Genomic DNA, 13,026 nt, shown 5'->3' with positions numbered 1-13,026 from the left:
AGAAAGAAAGAAAGAAAGAAAGAAAGAAAGAAAGAAAGAAAGAAAGAAAGAAAGAAAGAAAGAAAGAAAGAAAGAAAGAAAGAGATTGAGAGAGAGACTTTTATCTGGGAATTAATATGTGATTAATCTGCCAGTTCAGAAATAGACAATACAACTTGCTGTCCACTGCCCACGTCCTAAATGTTGATGGACATCTTTAAAAATTCTGTTCCCCCTCTGGTTCTATGTCTTTAATCAGATGTGAGCTGCATAACTATTTAAATAGAGGATCCCTTTAAACAGTTACACCCCCAGCAGAGTTCTGTCATTTGTAGTGTAAGATGCATGGCCACCTGAAGACACTGTGAAGCGTACTTCTGACTAGATACACATAAGACTACATACTGCATGAGTGACATACAGTCTAGATTAATGCATCTGAACTGTTGTGAATGCCTGGTGAAAAATCAAAACCATTGATTCATCAGTTTCACACTTTTGACACTGAGTTTACAGAAAAGTCATCTTGATTTCAGTGGAATTTACACTAAGTAAATATTCTAAGGTGAATTGTTTTTCAGCATAATGCTGGACCCCCTGAATTTGAAGTTTGTTCACTATAATTAATAGAGCGAGGCTTATATTTAAAATGTGCAGATGACGCCATCTTACTGGCGGAAAGCAGTAATGACATGAAAGAACTTTAAGGTAAAGGTAAAGGTTACCCTTGACATTTTCAGTCCAGTCATGTCCAACTTTAGGGGGCGGTGCTCATCCCGTTTTCAAGCCGTAGAGCCAGCGCTTGTCCGAAGACAGTTTCCATGGTCACGTGGCCAGCGTGACTAGGGAATGCTGTTTTACTTTCCCACTGAGGTGGTACCTATTTATCTACTTGCATTTGCATGCTTTCGAACTGCTAGGTTGGCAAGGAGCTGGGACAAAGAGATGGGAGCTCACTCCGTTGCGTGGATTCGATCTTACGACTGCTGGTCTTCTGACCCTGCAGCACAGGCTTCTGCAGTTTAGCCCACAGCGCCACCACGTCCCTCGAAAGAACTTTAGTCAAAGTGAAAAAGAAAGTGCCAAAGCAGAACTGCAGTTGAACATTAAAAAGACTAAAATCATGACTACAGAAGAACTACACAACTGTGGCATTGGCAATGAAAAAACTGAAACAGAGATTTTGTATACAGTCCCTTTGTCTAATCATCAATCCAAATGAGTGCAGTCAAGAAATTAGAAGACTGAGACTCGGAAGAGCAACAACAAACTAGAAATTAAACTCAAGTGTAAGGATATGTCACTGGAATCAAGACCAAGGCCATCCACACCCTTGCATTTTCAATTACCACATAATGGGTGTGATAGTAAAAAGAAGTTGACGGGAAAAAATTGATTTGTTTGAAATGTGGTGCTGGAGGAGAGCTTTGCAGGTCCACTGAACAGCCAGAAAGACAAACAAGTGGGTCCTAGATGAAATCAAGCCTGAACTATCTCTGGAGGCAAAAATACTGACAGTGAAGTTGTCCTGCTTTGGGCACATCATGATAAGGCAGGATTCTTGGGGGGGGGGGGGAATGCTGGGAAAGGTGAAAGGCAGCAGGAAAGGAGGAAGACTAAATACAAGATGGATTGACTCTCCAAAGGAACCCATAACCTTGAGCAAAAGCTGAACAGGGCTACTGAGGACAGGACATTTTGATGATTGCTCATTCATAGCATTGACATAAGTCGAAAATGACTTGTCATCACACAGCAACATCAAGAAGCTCATAAGGGCCCTTGGACAAGAGATTCTCATTGCATCACTCCAACTTTACAATAACCCCTCCTTCCCAGGACTGATCTACACTGAAACATCTCTTATTGTCATGATTTTACATCACCAACCATCTCATGGCTCCTGCAAGTATCTAAAGTGGAGTAAATTTCATCCAGGAGTCTTTCTTTAAATAAAACAACATCAGAGCTAAGCGTCACCACTGAAGATTCATCTGAAAGAACTGTTGGAAAGATATGGATTTTACTTTATGCAGTACAGATTGTCAGTTTCTGTTATCAGTGTGTAGTAGCAGTGGTTAAACAGAGAAAGCAACAAGTCCTTAGTCTTACATATAAAGATTATTTCCTGTACACCTCTGCAACTTGACCATGCCCTGTCATGAGATGGACCAAGAACTGGAATACAGCACAGGGCTTTGGACAGTTCAGTATTCCATGGCTCCAAAAAGTACTCTAAAGCAATGGACTATTGTTATGTTTTTACGTTATGAAGTCATGTTATATTGTTATGTAAGACTCAATCCTCTCCCTGCCTCTTGAGAACCAGGTACGGTTAAATTTAGTGCCTGCCACTGTGGTGTACCTGATAATGTATTTTTCCCTGTCTCCCATGTAGTAGAGAATATGAGGGAGTGACTGCAGCATACCGATGATTTTGAAAAACCCTCACACCAAAAATTTCAAAACACTGAAGAGAAACGCGAAGAAAGTTGAGCTAAAACATAGCCCGCAGCGGTGTTTGTCTGTCGCTTAGAAGGGCATGAACTGGATCGGGCAATGCTTTCTGAGATTAGAAACTGAAGGCTTTAGATTTCCTTTAGGTAAATGAAAGAAGAAAAATGGAATAGAAGAATAGAATTATAAACTTGGAGGCTCTCCAAAGTAAAAGGTCAGAGCATGAAGTTACATTTCACGTCAAAGTTAAGCTGCATATTTGAATCCCTGCCATGTGATGATGGTGGGCCATAAACGTTATTTCATTCCTGATTTAAAACTTTGTTCTTCTTGCTATAAATTTTTTTTTCCCACAATGTGAAAAGTCTTTCATTTGAGCTTGGCACAAAAACTTTGCATATCATCCAACATTATAAGCATCTGTATATCTCACTGATTTTGCTGAACGATTTATGCCTGTACCAACGAAGAGCCAAACATTAATTGTTGTGCATGTAATTCACATTCATTCTTTGAGACTCTCTGCCAGTCGTATAGTTTGAGGGAAATCTCCACTGTCTCCAGTGGAAGCTTCCCTTGAAAAGAGGTATTTGTCATGTTTTGTGTGGAGGGGGGAAAGTTATTTCTTCCTCAAATCGGCAGACCTGGAGCTGCACAGGGTTCCCCACAGCTGCTATTTACAAAACAAAAGACATGTACACGACACAGTTCGTTCTGCCCTCTAGAGTCTAGACAACTGAGACATGGGCCAAAATGTACACATAGTGCTTGCTCAATAGATTTGCTGATAAAGCGTTGTGCAGATGGGGGTTGAGTGGGGATTCGAATCCAAGTCTCCTAATCTGACAAGGTGTACTTGCCTGCTTCATTTCAGAATCAAACTAGGGGGAAACTGCTTAAAAGCTACAGCAACATAAGGGTTGTATTGTGCGCCTTGTTATTTTAAAGAAAGCAGCCTATGCCTCTGTCTACATAGAGAAAATATATGTCTCATATACACCCAGTTGGTGGCTGGATAACTCAATGTTTGTGGAGGCAGAGGTTGTAAGTTCAGTTTTTCACTGTGCGTTCTGGAGGAAGAGCCAGCCAGTGTAGCCATGGGCAAGCTGCGCAGCCCCAGGTAACCCTGAGAAGAAGGGAATGGTAAACCACTTCAGGGTGTCCTATATGTAGAAGACCTGGAAAGGGTTGGCATTAGTAGTTGACTTGACAATATGCAATTATTTTTATTAATATACATCCAATTACCCCATGTGTCTAGTTTGGTGTTTTGAAAAGTTAGATTGTGGCTAAATCATGACGCTTCCATACGTTTTTAAAATTCAGGCCTCTCATGTTTGATGTGGATGTACAAGAGGTTCTGCACACAGCTGTGTTTGCACACCCAGTTCAGTTTTGACATTTGAGAAAGTTTGAACAATGATAAGGAAAAGCTCTCATGATAGACAGTGATTACAGTGGCCTAGAAGGAAATGCTATGAGTTTCTGAGCCTTGTAAAATCTGGTTTAGGGTGTAGTCACCAGCGATTAAGCCTAAGTAAAGGTATGTTCCCTCTTTAGATATGGAAATTCTCAGTGGGCACACCAAGATACACAGTACATTTACTGCGATTATAGTCATGATAGCAGGAGCACACCCACTAAATCTGGATACAGAAATAACCAAAAAGATGGGTTGTAGCTAAGCAGATATGCTCATTTCAGGTTCCCCTTTCTGTCCCAGGTAGTTTTAGCTTTGCAGACGCGTTTTGTGAACCACACCATTCGGAGAAAAAAAGATGATTAATGAGATGTTGCTCTTTTTCTGCACGATCAATTCCTTTCTGCTTTATGGTGAACCTATGAATTGTTAGCATCCTAATTGTTAACAGTTATAAGTAACAGTTATGTGCAAATCTTGTGAACTAAAGGCTGTGGTAGCGATATCAGTCAATGGCAAAGGAAAAACTAAACTCGCCCACCATGCTCCCATCTGAATTAAAAAAAACTAGTAGTGGAGCACTGTTAACAAGTGTTAGCAGGTCGTAAATTCCTGAGTAATGTTTTCCAGACAGCAGCTGTGCTTGTTGTTGCTCTGTTCATTTTTGCAGGCCCACATTGATCCGGAGACTTTGCTTCAAGCCTTTTAAAGGATAGCAGCATTTGTGTTTATTTAAAGGTGTGATGTGCTAATTGTCAGGCAAACAAAGACGTCTGAGATGAGACTTGGAATGTCACAAAGGCACTAATGTTGTCCCGAGAAAGAGGGAAACAGTACGATTCCCCAGGAGCAGGAAAAATACTGCTGTAAAAATAATACTCTGTAAAAATACTGGACAATACCATGGTTAAAATCAAAGCATTTCCCTTTAACTACATGATGTAAAGGGAAGTATGAGGAAGCCTGATTATTTTCCATGGGAATTCTATGTATTTTGTTAGGCTGACACAGCTACTGGTATTTTGTGACACTTCTACCACATTGCTTTGGTATAGTTCCTGCAATATGTGATTGTTTATCCAGTGCTCTCAGTTGCTCTCATCCTGTTGCCTCCACTTACAGCCCATTCAGCAGTAAGTGGATTGATGAAAGCTGCTCACCACACTGACCATTAGTGACATCAGATCTCCATCAACCCAACTGCTTTAGGCTTTGTTTTGTCCAATCTTTCTCTCTCAATCCTTCTCTCTCTCTTTTGGAGGTTCCACGACACAGTTTTCTAAGCTGGGCCTTATTTTAATGTGAATGTCCTTTAGGAAATATTGGTCAATGGTTTGAAAGTGTCTGGTGGTCAAGCACACTAATCAAGAAAGATCAACATTTCCAGGTGGGGTAGATTAAACCAGAGTTATGGCCATCCTGAGTCAGAAAGCAGCAACTTTTTGTGCTTACAAGAACCTTGTATTTCTGTTCTGCCTGCCCTGTATATTAATAAAGTTGGCTGAATGAGCTATAATATTTATCAATGAAAGGTGCAGAAGAGAAGGCATAAGGCTTTCAGGGACCCAAGTTTTCTCTCACAAATATCATTATTATACTGGGAACAGCAGGACAAAATTCAGTGCATTTAAAATAAAATTTAGATGTATATAAATCGAGGGAGAAAATTGGAGAAGTGTATATACTGTCAAGAGGGAAAATGGTTGCTTTGGGAAGTTAAAAGTGACCCCAGTTTTCAGCAAGAACCAGAATGAGGTGTTAAGGAAGCAGAAGCATTTTAATTCTCTGCAACACCTTGTTTAACTTTAGCCCCCTCTTCACTACAGAGTATAATTCTTATCAGCTGCTTCCACTCTGACAGCTGCACGCTGAAACCATTCAAAAATATCAGTATACTTTTTTTTATTTGCTTGGGAAGAAAATTAAGAGAATGAGGCTATAGCACTCAAAAGACTGCAGGAGACAAGAGAGATGGGGTGGTAGCTTTCAGGTTTGGTGGCCAGCCAGAGGCAAACGAGGGATTTTTCGACAGATCTAGATGGTCGTCAAATTCTGTCTTCTCCACTGGAAGAATAGGGCATGCTGTTTGCACCTGTGCACAGTTTTAAGAATGATGGGTAGCAAACACTTTAGATTTAAGCACCCTGGCACAAATACCAACTTCAGCACAGATCACTCTGTGTGGTTGAGATTATAATTAGCCGTGGGGTAAGGCATTTTTTAAGAGAGTAAAAGGAAAGGAGGGTGTGCATCAATATTGCACAAGCTTATTTGTTACTTATCCTCACATAATTAGAATCAGGCACCAAAAGTGTTGTCTGGGTGTACTGTTATTTCTCTGCCTCCTGACCATCATGCAGAATAAATTCATGTAACCTTGAATTCTTTATGAAGTCATCTTCCAGTAGGGGGGGGGAAACTTGTAACCATCCCTGCATCTGTCTCAAGTTAACACAAAGGCAATCTGATTGGCTGAGAGTTTGCACCTTTAACAGCTCTGTGGCAGGCAGATGTCCAACAGGCACATCCTGTCCTGCATATAGTATTTGAACTGAATAAGTAGTAGTTAAAGGCTCAGAAGCCTTTAACTATCAAAAAGAAGGTAGCTGCACCACTGTTAAATCCTTCCACTCTCATATATTCCACCCAGCCCGCCCTTGGAAAATACAGCAGCATTTCTGCTTACCGCCTTAAAGGGACGCTTGAAAACACATACAATTCAACCTGAGCGGCAAAGAAAAATGATGTGATAAACATCCTTCCTGGTTTGTGTGCAGTGGCACAGGAAGCCACTTTCACCCCATGACTTTCAGAGAACAGTAATACTTCTTTATTTTCTTAAGATGCTGTCCACAGACATTAACACAATTCTTGATGATGCAAAGTCATGCACTCTAGTGGGTTGAATGTGCAAGGTTTTAAGGCAAGGAACAGCGAAACAGGAAAGGTGTATTACAAAGTTGTTCCTGATCTTAGCTTTCCTGATGGGGGAAACTTTCTTTCCTCAACTTCCTTTTTCTTTGAAGTATGTCTGAGGAAAAAGTTCTTGCATGTGGCTTTTGTCCGAAGTTCATCTCCGCATCTTGCAGTAGATTACAGAAGAGTGATGCTTTTGTGGGATCACTGGTTTGCTTTTGTCAAGCTTCTGCTATTTCTTCTTCTTTGTGGGGTAAGTTGGAGTCACTCCTACTATGCGGAAGAAGTCCAGAAGTAGAGACTTCTTGAAAAGGCTGCCAGCTTTTCCATTCACCCGTGTAACTGTGTTCTTTAACATCATCTTGCTCTGAAAACATTAGCAGGGTGGTAGCATCTCTTTCTATGCTAGAAGTTTAGTCTGTTATTCCAGTAGCTCATAAAAAGACAGTGTTACACTGAGGTTTTAGTTGTTGGGAAGAGCATGGGCCTTTTTTGATACGAATACTCATGTCTAAGAGTCAATCTGTATTTTTTTTTATTTGCCAGAACAATTTCGGTCAAATGTGAGAGGGGTAACTCTCAAATGGGAGAAAAAGATTACAGACTGTTGTTTAGGGACCAGCCTTCTTCTTGGTGTTGAAGAACCTTGTTCTCCCTCTACACCACACTGTTACTTGAGGCTGTGAAATCGAAAGTGACATAGCTGAGGTGAGGTCTTGCCACTTCCAGTAAAAAGGAGTGTGGCTAAATTAGGATTAAAGCTTTGTGGGAGCAGGCGAAGAAGTCAAGGGTGCTACAAGGTGGAGAACAAGAAGAAACAGGAGTGAAAAGAAGCATGGGCACCAAGCCAAAGGAGTGTATGGGGTTGACACTCAGCTACAGCTCATCTCTCTGACTGTATTTGGTGGGCATCTTGCTGCTTGGAAAGAAAGCATTGCATTGACTCATTGTTAAGAAACAAATTGGTACAGAAGAGTGCAAGTAAGAGCACAAAGCATGGTGCACCAAATAGCAGCTTTGTTTTCGTTGTTTCCCCAGACTTTCACAGTTTTCCTCAGGTTGCTGCAGTCTTGAGTTTTAGGATTGGTCTTCACAACCAACCTCTCAGTCTCTGGCATAATTATTTTCTGGACCTGGTGCCCATGAGCCCTGAGATATTCGTTCCTCATCCTTCAGCATTTCTGAACAATAAGCCAAGAGAATCTGAGGCAGCACAAACACCCCAGTTAAGATTGCAATTTCCCCTTTCCTCAGCTGGCTTCATCGGTCTTTAAAATCTGTTTATGTTTCAGTCATTTCTATATATCTACCCTGGTTACATCCTTTATACCCACATGCATGCACATCTGTTGTCTGAAGATACCACAATATGAAATAGATTTCACTAGTATATTGGGCACCAGACTTTGGGGCCTCCTAAGATGGGTGGACTCAAATGCCACCGGACCGAGCCAGTAAAGCCAAAGTTCAAAAAATATAGGAGTTGTGTTCTATTGATATCCAGAGGGCCACATATTCACTACCTCTGTTTATATCAAGATATCCTAAGGCTCTTCTATGGTTTTCCCCAGCTGCACGAAATTCAACAGCAGAAGATCACAGAGCTACTGTGGTAGGAAAACAGTTACTGTAAAATTTCTGCCTGAGGTTTAGCTGTTAATGAACTGTGCTAGAAACAAGAGCATCCTTAGATTTGACTTTAAGAATATTTGTAGTAACTGACCTATAAAAAGTAACAATGGAGGGCACCACAGCTTGACAGTGGAACACACAATCTGTGAACAGAAGAGGCCCGGGTAGAGTGTTGTCAGCTAACAAGCTGGAAAAGTTAAAGCAAGAGAGTGAAGCCAGTCAGTAGATGCTGTTTGAATAACCATGATAGAAGATTTGAAACTTCTTTTGATGATGTCGTTCCTTTCCTCTGGTTTTAGGCTTATATCTCAATCTACAATCATTCTGAAGGGCATTCTGAGGTAAATATGATAGCTCCAAGCTGAAGAGCTCCTCAGCAACACAAACATTGTTGAACCCTCCCTCCACCTGTCAATGGGAGTGCAAAATTAGAGAGCAGGAAGTTTTGGCCTGGTACTTTCCGGGCTGAATACAGTGGTGCCTCGCAAGACGAATTTAATTCATTCCGCGGTTGATATTGTCTTGCGAAAAATTCATCTTGCGAAACACGTTTTCCCATAGGAATGCATTGAAATTTAATTAATGCATTCCTATGGGCAAAAAATGTCAGAACAAAGTCAAATTTGGTTTACAAAGGGTTTATTAAGTGCTCTTTAAAGCCATACATATTGTGCAGATGATTTCAAAAATTTCAATCAAAAAACTTAAACTTTTTAAACATCATAGAAAAACATTTTAAAAATCAGCTAACATGAGGCAGGAACAAAAAACGGAAAATATTCGTCTTTTGAAGCACGGCCATAGGAACATTTGAGTCATCAACCCCACTGCCAAAACCATTCGTCTTGTGAGTTTTTTTGTCCTGTGAGGCATTTGTCTTGTGAGGTACCACTGTATATCAACAGCTGCACTGGGGAGGAAAGGCTTACATCTCCCCATCTCCACATTCTATTAAAGGTTCAGGAGCTCTGGGAAGAGAAGTGTGATTGAGGACATTGTAGTCTTTGCCAGCATTATGACAAGGAACTGAGCTGAATTTGTTCAATTTCCGGTTCAACAAATGTGTCGAACTGTGTAACCCAGCTATCAAGAACAGAGAGGAAGAAGGCGACACCACTGAAATTAATACCCATATTGCTCATTGTTCATCTGCCACTGGGAAGAATGGGCCTGCGGGTGATACATGCATGTGAAGTGCATTTAAATTACTGGTAATGTGCAAGCAGGCATGATTGATGTTATTGTAGTTGTGAATTTCTGCACAGCTTTTTTTATCCCCTCCTGCTAACTGTTATGTGAATGGAAATCAGGCAGTGGCATGTAGTAAGTAGGATTTTAGTCACAAATTACTGTTGCCATTGGCAGATGCCTGATATTTTCTACACTGTGTGGGTTGAGCGTGGCTGAACAATGATTTCGTTGTCAGCAGCCGTGGTGAACTACTTCTGTTCCTGACATGTGACAGAACGGGCTGTCTATGTATTAAACAATTGGCCTGGTTTACAGGAGTCTATGACAGGTATGATTTATATAGCTACCAAGCAGGTTTTGAAAGCAGTGAGACACAAGGGAAAAGACCCTTGTTTATTAATATCTAGAAACTTGGCAGGGAAGGGGAGGAGAAGACATGATGTGGTTGCTAAATGGAAAAGTATCTGGAACATTGTTTTCACTGTGGATTTTAAACATGCAATACCAAAGCAAGATGGCATTGCTTTTAAGCTATTTTCAAAAGGTATAAAAAGCTGCTGTTGTTGTTTAGTCGTGTCCGACTCCTTGTAACCCCATGGACCAGAGCACGCCAGGCCCTCCTGTCTTCCACTGCCTCCTGTAGTTGGGTCAAATTCATGTTGGTAGCTCCGGGGACACTGTCCAACCATCTCATCCCCTAACATGTTCAGACTACAGATGCAGCTTCTTATCTTTGCAAATCATTTGTAAATTACTTGTAAAGTTATTAATACTTTGGTCAAATCTCAAATGAATGTTTTGCGACAGCAGGGAGCATATATGACTTGTCACGCCTGCCTGCCTGCCTGCCTGCCTGCCTGCCTGCCTGCCTGCCTGCCTGCCTGCCTGCCTGTCTGTCTGTCTATCTATCTATCTATCTATCTATCTATCTATCTATCTATCTATCTATCTATCTATCTATCTATCTATCTATCTATCTATCTATCTATCATCTGTCAGTCTGTCAGTCTGTCAGTCTGTCTGTCACCTTTCTCATTCATTAACATGGAACATCTTGGAGACAACAGTATTGGTTGGGATATAATGTGCCACTGTATTGTGTTGGCTGTTCTCATATGTCCTCTTGTTCACAGTGCATCCCACCTACTTACACCAAGGTTGAAAGTTAACTTTTTCTTGCCAGAAACAGAAACCATTGTTAGTATAATAATAGCAATACTTGAATCAGGGACAGTGACCTCAGCTGAAAAGTCATTCAAAAGCTGAATACAGAAATGAATCCAAGTATTGAAGTAAAAGAAGTGTTGACGAAGGAATAGAAACTAACACTGATGTTATATCACACATGATTCTTCGGTTGAAGGTTTTCAAATTCAAATGTTTTTTACTGCTTGATTTGGAAGCCAATGAATGAATGGTTAAGATGACATCATGCCATAAGTATAGCAACAGGATGCTTATACATCCTTCTCAAAGAAAATAAAAAATAATGCTGGTTGGGGATTCTGGTACTTGTAGTCCCCAAAAGTAACTTTTCCCACCTCCGACGACTCCTTATTGAAAAAAATGTGATGGCAAAACTGTTCTCTGTGACCGTCTTCTTTTGCATTTAAGAGTGTAGAAGTGCTGTCCGGGTTTGGATGCAAAAGTCCTGTGATCTATTTTGCACGTGCATAAGCTGCAAAAAATATATCCATCAGTTTGCATGTTCCTGCTTCCCTCTCTTCTGGAACACCCAGGAGGGAGAGATGAGATGAGATGATGTCATCACTTCTAATAAGAACTATATTTCCAATTATCTCCAAACCCATAGAATTCTAAGTAGGGAATAAACCAGAAGAATAATACTAAAGCCATATTTGATTAAATAATGAACTCCTAGATATTTGGAGTGTTGATTAATTAGAGTTCCCACAAGGTCAGAAACATAGGATAAATGTAAATCTAGAAACGCGGTTGCAAAAGAGGAGAGGGGAAGTATGTCCTCTGAAAGCAGGTTCCTCTCCTTCTAACTTAAATCATGGGTTAGTGTTGCTTGGGAAAAGAACCTAGAAGAGCAGAGTGGCAAGGAATGCAAAATAATCTGGAATATATATTTTGGAGAAAGGGAGAAAGCTGTTTTACACCTTTAACTGCTCCCAGACTATGGGAGTGCACTTCCTTCCAAGTTGCAATCTGTTTCCATTCTGATTAACTTTATGTAGGGAGTAAAACAAACAGTACTGTATTTTTCGCTCCATAAGACGCACCAATTTTTTAGGAGAATAAAACAGGAAAATATAATCTGTTTTCTTCGTTCCATAAGACGCACAGACTTTCCACCCCCCTGTTTTGTGGGAAAGAAGTGTGTCTTATGGTGCGAAAAATACGGTATTTTTCTAGTTTGGCATAAGATGCCTAAGATGCCCTACTGTGCTCTTTTTAATCTATATCCTTGCTGATTTTAATGTGTCTGCTTGATTTTAATAATGGCAGGGCTAGTATATATAATTCTAAGTGTTCTCTAATGATTTTTAAACAAAATGTGGGTTATCCATTTTTATTATTATAAAAAATTTATAAGCGGTCTTGAGCACTATCTTTTAATAGAAAGATAGGGTTTAAATGTAATAACTAAACGAGGAGGGATTTTTTGTTAGTTGGTTTTAAGAATACAAATGTTTTGGGTTCTGGCTGTTTAATGGTTGCACTATTGGGGTGTATATAAATCAGTAGGTCAACCAATCAATCCAAATAAATAAATAAATAAAAGGTTTCTGTTAATACAGTCCTTAAAAACGTACTTTAGGGACTGGATGACAGTACAGTTTTCCACTTCTGTATTCTCCCCAGAGTATTCTCTTGCAATCCACCCATCTGTAAAAGAATATTTATTATTATATTGTTAGCTTCTGAGTGGAGAATCTAATTCCCGTTCTTTGCCTGATATGGGAAATCTGTCTCTCTGCAGCTGACAAGGAAAATGAACAGGACGTGATATCTGTGTGACTTGTTTTCTCAAGGCATTTAAATGTTTGCAAATTGAAATACAAATATAAGATTGAGCTTTTAATTAGTGGTACCCTTGAAACTCATTGACTGCCTTTTAAGGTGGAAAGGTTGTAAGTGCTTCAGTTGAAAATGGGTAGCTCAAGATGTTGAGACTCTGATAACACAGCCTACTCAGAGATATATGATTTTAAATATGTATTGGTGTGTGTTTCTAATTTATATTAATTGGGGTTCATCTGCTAAGGACTGAAAATAGCTTGTTTGAACATAATTGCTTCTATTCAGATCATTCATGCTTATTATTAAGACGAAACACATTTACTGTTCAACAAAAAGAAAGAAAATGCATAAAGTAAGTCATTGCTACACTGCACACTCTTGTTCATATGCTTATGCAAATGTACCTTCCTTAAAACAGAAACAAAAACAAAAAGCAAAAT

At 40.0% G+C, this 13,026-nt stretch overlaps 1 protein-coding gene across 10 annotated transcripts in view; it reads left to right on the top strand.

Annotated features, from left to right (window-relative positions):
• Window positions 1-13,026, top strand: part of RAB27B (RAB27B, member RAS oncogene family) — a 120,948-nt gene that overhangs the window by 85,915 nt on the left and 22,007 nt on the right. The window contains exons 1-2 of one of the 10 annotated variants that reach the window (XM_078384129.1): window positions 6,642-7,025; window positions 8,704-8,745. The exons of 7 other annotated variants lie outside the window; for them this stretch is intronic. The gene's annotated coding sequence lies outside the window, so the exon portion shown is untranslated. Of the gene's footprint in view, window positions 1-6,346; window positions 6,622-6,641; window positions 7,026-8,703; window positions 8,746-13,026 lie in introns of those variants that run through there. 2 more of the 10 variants (XM_020800301.3, XM_020800291.3) reach the window with 2 other exon arrangements.

Source organism: Pogona vitticeps, chromosome 2, assembly GCF_051106095.1.
Source record: "Pogona vitticeps strain Pit_001003342236 chromosome 2, PviZW2.1, whole genome shotgun sequence".
In the NCBI taxonomy this organism is placed as follows: Eukaryota; Metazoa; Chordata; class Lepidosauria; order Squamata; family Agamidae; genus Pogona; species Pogona vitticeps.
Note: the sequence above shows the minus strand (reverse complement) of the source record. Positions and strands in the feature narration are given on the sequence as shown.